At 43.4% G+C, this 7,179-nt stretch overlaps 1 pseudogene; it reads left to right on the forward strand.

Annotated features, from left to right (window-relative positions):
* Positions 1–1,135: 1,135 nt before the first annotated feature.
* Positions 1,136–1,312, forward strand: LOC140314832 (U2 spliceosomal RNA; annotated as a pseudogene).
* Positions 1,313–7,179: the final 5,867 nt, after the last annotated feature.

The raw sequence follows: 7,179 nt of genomic DNA on the forward strand, positions 1-7,179 counted from the left end.
GTGACAACAAAAGCAGTGTTTTACTGATCAGTCAAGTTGCTCCAGTGTACTCCATACAAACTGGTTGGCTACTGAAGGGATAGAAAATGGGGAATACTTGTTTTAAAGCAAACAAGGAATTAGATGGGAAAAATACATGTTTTAACGGGACCCAGACAATATTAAATACTCAGACAGATGGGAGAAGAAGTGTAGTTTTGTAGGAAATCACAAAATTATTACATAAAATGAGTGAAATCAATTGAAGAATGCCTTTCTGAAGAGCTGTTTACCACAGATGAGCAGCTTTGCGACCAAGCACATTGTAGATCGCTTTACTGCCAAAATGATCTAGTTTAATGGATTGGTTTAGACATTTATAACAGCATTTTAAGAACAAAGAGAGAAACAAAAAGGGACAACGCTTCATGGTGGAAGGTGATGTATAAATAACTGTGTATATGATGAAGGAGAGACCATTTGAGCAGCACAGCCATTTCGCAGCACAGGGACAGCAGTCCAAGTTAAAGGATCTCCCATGTGGTATCACCTGTCACACTGTGTCAAGGCATCAAAAGAAGAAAAAATCACCAAACTCAAGGACAAAGAGACGAAGACTCCGGTGAACGAAGAGAGAGGACTTACAAACCAGAAATACAAAAGGATGCTCGATATCAAGATCCAGAAGAAGAGGCTAACAATGCCACGAACACTTACGATGCTGGGAATGATGCCAGCAATGAACAGAGAAGAAGATTCAGTGTCATCAATCTGCAACACGTGCCTCTAATGAGGGGTTGAATATAGAATCCTCAACGATTACAACGTCTCTGGGAACTGTGACAACAACAAGGTTTAAACCATTTTGATATATATTGTAACCTATTGGCTAAGGAATAGTGCTGAAAATGAGGTAAATCTAATCCACCACTGTCCTTGGTCTTCTGTAGGGTTTTTAAACTAATACGTGGTGGTTTGTTTTTCCACAGAAATTTGGAGATGCATGAATCTAGTGACTTAAACCAAGTAGCAGATGGTTTTATGGGGATCATTGAGAACAAATAGTTAACTTTTGGTAGTATCATCATTTTAATGGTTGTAACTCTCCCCATAAGTGATATAGGTAAGGACTTCCAACGAGAGAGATCGTCCTCTACTCTCTTTACTAATTGCACATAATCCATCTGTACTTATCAGTTTAATATGTGATATGTCTATGCAAGGACTACATATTAAATGGATTTTTATCAATAGGAGTTGAAAAAGGAGCTTGCTCCGTTCACTCCAAGCATCGACCCGGTACTGCAGTGCCGCTGGGAACGGTGCGCTCTCCTCTGCTCTTGTGAAAAAGCTAACAGCGGTGCAGGATGGAAGTTTCTTTTAGTCTGCTGAGAAAAGAGAGTGAATGCGAAGTAGACTTTAACACGGCTCTGGGAGCGAGCCGAGTGCGGGCTAACCAGGAGAAATGCTTGAAAGAAACGCGACACCGAATGAGCGGTCAGAACAAAGCCTCAATACGGTGTTCCTGTGGTGTTTTTATAAAATGCGGTGAAAATAAAGGTGTGAATGCCCCATAGAAAACTAAAAGGTGGAGCGGAAGTGTTCGGCTGCAAGAAGGTGTGAATGTCCGACTATATTTGGTGAAAAGCAGGTGAAGCAAGGTCTGAATGCCCAACCTTACATCATCAAAAGCGAGATCAGAGGTTTTTGGCTGCAAGAAGGCCATAGTTTGCCAAAAGCGGGTAAGGTGCGAATGACCGACTAAATATCAACAAAAGTGGGGGCGGAGGTCTTCGGATGCAAGTGGGTGTGAATATCCCACCATACAAGTATGGTGGAGAGGAAGCTGTGAATGGCCGACCATAGTTTGCAAAAAGCGGGTGAGAAAAGGTGCGAATGTCCAACCATACATGATCGAAACAGGGTGTTTGGCTGCGACAAGGTGTGAATGTCCACCCATAATTAATGAAAAGCGGGCAACAAGTAGGTTCGAATGCCATACCATACATCATCAAAAGCAGGAGTGGATGTGTTCGGCTACAAGAAGGTTTGAATGTCCGAGCATACACCATCAAAAGAGGGAGCGGAGGTGTTCCGCTGTAAGACGGTGTGAATGTCCGACCATAGTTGGTAAAAAGTGGGTATGAAAAGGTGTGAATGCCCAAATTCGGCTGCAAAAAACTGTTCGGCTGCAAAAAGGTGTGAATGTTCGACTAAAGTTTGTAAAAAGCGGGTAAGACAAGGTGCGAATGCCTGACAATGTATGATCAAAAGCGGGAGCGGAGGTGTTCAGCTGCAAGAAGGTCTAAATGTCCATAATTAATTGCTAGAAAACATGAAAGAAAATTTTCGAAAATCAATCCGCACATGATCATAAGTGGGAGAGGAGGTGTTCAGCTGCAAGAAGGTGTGAATATCCTACCATAATTGCTGAAAAATGTGTTAGAAACGGTAAGAATCCCGGACCATACCTCATCAAAAGCTAGAGAGGTGGTGTTCGGCTACAAGTAGGTGTGAATGTCTGACTAAAGTTCAAATATATTAACAAAAGCGGGAGGAGAGGTCTTCGGATGAGTGGTTGAGAATTTCCAACCATAATCTATAAAATGCGGTGAAAAAAAAGGTGTGATAGAAACCTAAAAGGTGGAGCGGAAGTGTTCGGCTGCAAGAAGGTGTGAATGTCCATCTATAGTTGGTGAAAAGCAGGAAAAGCAAGGTCTGAATGCCCAATCTTACATCATCAAAAGCGAGATCAGAGGTGTTTGGCGGCAAGAAAACAGGTAAGGTGTGAATGACCGACTAAATATCAACAAAAGTGGGGGCGGAGATCTTCGGATGCAAGTGGGTGTGAATATCCCACCATACAAGTATGGTGGAGAGGAAGCTGTGAATGGCCGACCATAGTTTGCAAAAAGCGGGTGAGAAAAGGTGCGAATGTCCAACCATACATGATCAAAAGAGGGAGCGGAGGTGTTTGGCTGTGACAAGGTGTGAATGTCCACCCATAATTAATGAAAAGCGGGCAACAAGTAGGTTCGAATGCCCAACCATACATCAACAAAAGCAGGAGTGGATGTGTTTGGATACAAGAAGGTTTGAATGTCCGAGCATAGTTTGTAAAAAGCGGGTAAGAAAAGGTGCGAATGCCCGACAAAGTATGATCAAAAGAGGGAGTGGAGGTTTTCGGCTACAAGGTTTGAATGTACCACCATAGTTTGTAAAAAGCGGGTAAGTAAAGGTGCAAATGCCCGAACATACACCATCAAAAGAGGGAGCGGAGGTGTTTCACTGCAAGAAGGTGTGAATGTCCGAGCATAGTTTGTAAAAAGTGGGTAAGAAAAGGTTCGAATGCCAGAACATACACCATCAAAAGAGGGAGCGGAGGTGTTCCGCTGTAAGAAGGTGTGAATGTCCGACCATAGTTGGTAAAAAGCGGGTAAGAAAAGGCTAAAATACCCAACTCTACACAATCAATAGCGGGAGCGGAGTTGTTCGGCTAAAAGAAGGTATGAAAGTCCGACCATGGTTTGTAAAAAGCGGGTAAGAAAAGGTTCGATTGCCAAAATATACACCATCAAAAGCGGAAGCCGAGGTGTTCGGCTGCAAGTAGGTGTGAATGTCAGATCATAATTTGTAAAAAGCTGATGAGAAAGGTGTGAATGACCAACAATAATTGCTGAAAAATGTGTTAGAAAAGGTAAGAATGCCGGACCATTCATCATCAAAAAAGGGAGAAGAGGTGTTCGGCTGCAAGAAGCTGTGAATGTCCAGCCATAATAACTCAAAAACGGGTAAGAAAAGGTAGTATTGCCAGACCATAAATGATCAAAACAGGGAGCGGAGGTGTTCCGCTGTAAGAAGGTGTGAATGTCCCACCATAATTGGTAAAAAGCGGGTAAGAAAAGGTTAAAATACCCGACTGTACACAATCAATAGCGGGAGCGGAGTTGTTTGGCTACTAAAAGGTGTGAAAGTCCGACCATGGTTTGTAAAAAGCGGGTAAGAAAAGTTGCGAATGCCGGACAATGTATGATCAAAAGAGGGAACGGAGGTTTTCGGCTGCAAGAAGGTCTAAATATCCAACCATAATTTGTAAAAACCGGGGAAGAAAAGGCTCGGAAGCCCGACTATACACCATCAAAAGCGGGAGCGGAGGTGTTCAGCTGCAAGAAGGTCTGAATGTCCATCAATAATTGCTAGAAAACATGAAAAAAAATGTTCGAATATCCAACCGCACATGATCATAAGTGGGAGAGGAGGTGTTCAGCTGCAAGAAGGTGTGAATGTCCACCCATAATTCCTCAAAAATGGGTAAAAAAAAAGGTGCGAATGCCCAACCATACATCATCAAAAGCAGGACTGGATGTGTTCGGCTACAAGAAGGTTTGAATGTCCGAGCATAGTTTGTAAAAAGCGGGTGAGAAAAGGTTCGAATGCCCGAACCTACACCATCAAAAGAGGGAGCGGAGGTGTTCCGCCATAAGAAGGTGTGAATGTCCGACCGTAGTTGGTAAAAAGCGGGTAAGAAAAGGTTAAAATACCCGACTGTACACAATCAATAGCGGGAAGGGATGTGTTCGGCTACAAGAAAGTGTGAAAGTCCAACCATGTTTTGTAAAAAGTGGTTAAGAAAAGGTGCGAATGCCCGACAATGTATGATCAAAAGAGGGAGCGGAGGTGTTCGGCTGCAAGGTCTGAATTTCCAACAATAATTTGTAAACACCGTTGAAGAAAAGCCTCGAAAGCCCGACTATACACCATCAAAAGCGGGAGCAGAGGTGTTCAGCTGCAAGAAGGTCTGAATGTCCACCAATAATTACTGAAAAATGGGTAAGAAAAGGTGTGAATGCCCAACTATACATCATAAAAAGCAGAAGTGGATGTGTTCGGCCACAAGAAGGTTTGAATGTCCGACCATAGTTTGTAAAAGGCGGGTAAGAAAAGGTGTGAATGCCCGAACATACACAATCAAAAGAGGGAGCGGAGGTGTTTCGCTGCAAGAAGGTGTGAATGTCCGAGCATAGTTTGTAAAAAGTCGGTAAGAAAAGGTTCGAATGCCAGAACATACACCATCAAAAGAGGGAGCGGAGGTGTTCCGCTGTAAGAAGGTGTGAATGTCCGACCATAGTTGGTAAAAAGCGGGTAAGAAAAGGTTAAAATACCCGACTCTACACAATCAATAGCGGGAGCGGAGTTATTCGGCTAAAAGAAGGTGTGAAAGTCCAACCATGGTTTGTAAAAAGCGGGTAAGAAAAGGTTCGATTGCCAAAATATACACCATCAAAAGCGGAAGCCGAGGTGTTCGGCTGCAAGTAGGTGTGAATGTCCGACCATAGTTTGTAAAAAGCGGGTAAGAAAAGGTTGAAATGCCCGAACATACACCATCAAAAGAGGCAGCGGAGGTGTTCCGCCATAAGAAGGTGTGAATGTCCGACCGTAGTTGGTAAAAAGTGGGTAAGAAAAGGTTAAAAAACCCGACTGTACACAATCAATAGCGGGAGCGGAGTTGTTCGGCTACAAGAAGGTGTGAAAGTCCGACCATGGTTTGTAAAACGCGGGTAAGACAAGGTGCGAATGCCCCACAATGTATGATCAAAAGAGGGAGCGGAGATTTTAGGCTGCAAGGTCTGAATTTCCAACCATAATTTGTAAACACCGTTGAAGAAAAGCCTCCAAAGCCCGACTATACACCATCAAAAGCGGGAGCGGAGGTATTCAGCTGCAAGAAGGTCTGAATGTCCACCAATAATTACTGAAAAATGGGTAAGAAAAGGTATGAATGCCCATTTATACATCATCAAAAGCAGAAGTGGATGTGTTCGGCTACAAGAAGGTTTGAATGTCCGACCATAGTTTGTAAAAGGCGGGTAAGAAAAGGTTCGAATGCCCGAACATACACAATCAAAAGAGGGAGCGGAGGTGTTTCGCTGTAAGAAGGTGTGAATGTCCGACCATAGTTGGTAAAAAGCGGGTAAGAAAAGGTTAAATTACCCGACTCTACACAATCAATAGCAGGAGCGGAGTTGTTCGGCTAAAAGAAGGTGTGAAAGTCCGACCATGGTTTGTAAAAAGCGGGTAAGAAAAGGTTCGAATGCCAAAATATACACCATCAAAAGCGGAAGCCGAGGTGTTCGGCTGCAAGTAGGTGTGAATGTCAGATCATAATTTGCAAAAAGCTGATGAGAAAGGTGTGAATGACCGACAATAATTGCTGAAAAATGTGTTAGAAAAGGTAAGAATGCCGGACAATTCATCATCAAAAGCGGGAGAAGAGGTGTTCGGCTGCAAGAAGCTGTGAATGTCCAGCCATAATTACCTAAAAACGGGTAAGAAAAGGTAGTATTGCCAGACCATAAATGATCAAAACAGGGAGCGGAGGTGTTCCGCCGAAAGAAGGTGTGAATGTCCGACCATAATTGGTAAAAAGCGGGTAAGAAAAGGTTAAAATACCCGACTGTACACAATCAATAGCGGGAGCGGAGTTGTTTGGCTACTAAAAGGTGTGAAAGTCCGACCATGGTTTGTAAAAAGCGGGTACGAAAAGGTGCGAATGTCCGACAATATATGATCAAAAGAGAGAGCGGAGGTTTTCGGATACAAGAAGGTTTGAATGTCCCACCATAGTTTGTAAAAAGCGGGTAAGAAAAGGTTCGAAAGCCCGACTATACACCATCAAAAGCGGGAGCAGAGGTGTTCCGCTGTAAGACGGTGTGAATGTCCGACCATAGTTGGTAAAAAGCGGGTAAGAAAAGGTTAAAATACCCGACTGTACAAAATCAATAGCGGGAGCGGAGTTGTTTGGCTACAAGAAGGTGTGAAAGTCACACCATGGTTTGTAAAAACCGGGAAGAAAAGGCTCGAAAGCCCGACTATACACAATCAAAAAGAAGGTTTGAATGTCCATCAATAATTGCTTTAAAACAAGAAAGTAAATTTTCGAATATCAAACCGTACATGATCATAAGCGGGAGAGGAGGTGTTCCGCTGTAAGACGGTGTGAATGTCCGACCATAGTTGGTAAAAAGCGGGTAAGAAAAGGTTAAAATACCCGACTGTACACAATCAATAGCGGGAGCGGAGTTGTTCGGCTACTAAAAGGTGTGAAAGTCCGACCCTGGTTTGTAAAAGCGGGTAAGAAAAGGTTCGAATGCCCGAACATACACCATCAAAAGAGGGAGCGGAGGTGTTCCGCTGTAAGAC

Source organism: Leuresthes tenuis, unplaced genomic scaffold, assembly GCF_036924035.1.
Source record: "Leuresthes tenuis unplaced genomic scaffold, fLeuTen1.0.hap1 SCAF_9, whole genome shotgun sequence".
Taxonomy (NCBI): domain Eukaryota; kingdom Metazoa; phylum Chordata; class Actinopteri; order Atheriniformes; family Atherinopsidae; genus Leuresthes; species Leuresthes tenuis.